This window comes from Phoenix dactylifera, chromosome 9 (assembly GCF_051530095.1).
Source record: "Phoenix dactylifera cultivar Ajwa chromosome 9, Ajwa_hap1_PhDact_Kaust_v1.1, whole genome shotgun sequence".
NCBI classification, from domain to species: Eukaryota; Viridiplantae; Streptophyta; class Magnoliopsida; order Arecales; family Arecaceae; genus Phoenix; species Phoenix dactylifera.
The window spans coordinates 9,143,462-9,145,001 of NC_143198.1; positions in this window are offsets into that span (position 1 = coordinate 9,143,462).

Genomic DNA, 1,540 nt, shown 5'->3' on the forward strand with positions numbered 1-1,540 from the left:
CAGCCATACGTTCTTGTTGCATCAAATCTAGTATCCAATCATATGATCTCCTTGTTATAAAATATCTATTAGCATACAAAATGTACGGCCTATGAAATTATTCCATATAATATAGCATCTAAAAGAAGATAACTGGTATCCTTGATGCCACGAATTTTTTTATATCTCTTTGTTATATAATTATACTGATTTGATTGAAGAATGAGCTATCATGATTGAGCTCCAAAACTTACATCTTCGGTTATTAAGGAGTAGAATAAAAAAAAAAAAGAAGACATGGATGAGTGCGTAAGCTACTAAAAGTTGTATGAAAATAATTTTTACACCGTCTCCTCTTACGGATGTAAGCTTTACCTCAGTCCACATCCACATAGTTATATATATTTTTTCTTAACCAAAGTTTATTAATAATTTTTATTTTTTTATAAAAAAATTTAATCAGATTCAACTTCAAACTAACATGTACAAAGATAAATAAAAAAAAGATAAATTTGGTGGGGCTCATCTAAGTAAACATTTTACCTATAAAAATTCTGGGCTACCATAATCTCCGCCCTCCCTCTACCGGTCTACGTTGTTGACATGTCGGCGCTGATCTCCCTTGTCAAAAGAAAATGGAAGGCAAAAAGCTTCTTTAAATGAGGACGGCGCTAAGCCTTGAACGTGGACGGAGATTACATATTAAAAAAATTAAAAAAAGGGAAAGGAGGAATTGAATGGAGTCATGATGATGGTTAGGACTGGGGAAGAAGGTGCTACGAGTCCGTAAGTTTGCTCTGACTTTCGGCTGCTTGGTGGGGACATCCATCTTGACCCATCATGCGACTGATGGCATGATGGCTGAGAAGAAATTGGAGTACTTACTTTTTGCCGAGCAAATCCAAAAACCAACCCCACCAAGATGGTAGTCGGGTGAAACTGAACCTAATCATCTAACCGCAGAATTTCAAGTTCGGTTCGTTCAGCGCGCCGATTAAAATATGATGACACTATTTAGACTTGAAGTTTAAGAATGCTTATTGATCCACTGATAGTTTTGGTAATGTCAGATGTGACATATTCACCTTCGGATGGAGAGGGTATTAGTAAAATGGTGTCTACCCACGTCGAACATTCCTCTAGCGCGGCAGAGGCCCAGTGGAAACTGCTACGCAGGGGTGGGCTTGTCTCTTCCTCCCCCTACCCTTTTTGTTTAGCCAAAAAAAAAAAAAAAAAAACCCAAAGACCAACCTCATAAAAAGCACATTCAAACCTAATGCAACCCTTAGTCCAAACCTAACCAGACTGCAGAGTTCTCAACCCAAAACACAACTTAGAGTTGGTTCAGGCTAGGTTGGGTCTTGTTGGATTTTACCTTACAGGGGTTTTTATTTGATTTATGATGAATTGGGAGGTTAAAACGGATGCAGGTATCTTAAGATGGCAGCCTTGTCATCCAAAACTTGTGGTTGGTTCCAGGTTGGCCTAGGTTAAGTTCAGTTACTTAAGCCTACAACCTGAACGGACCCAATCCTACTTGAATTAACATATTCTAACTAGA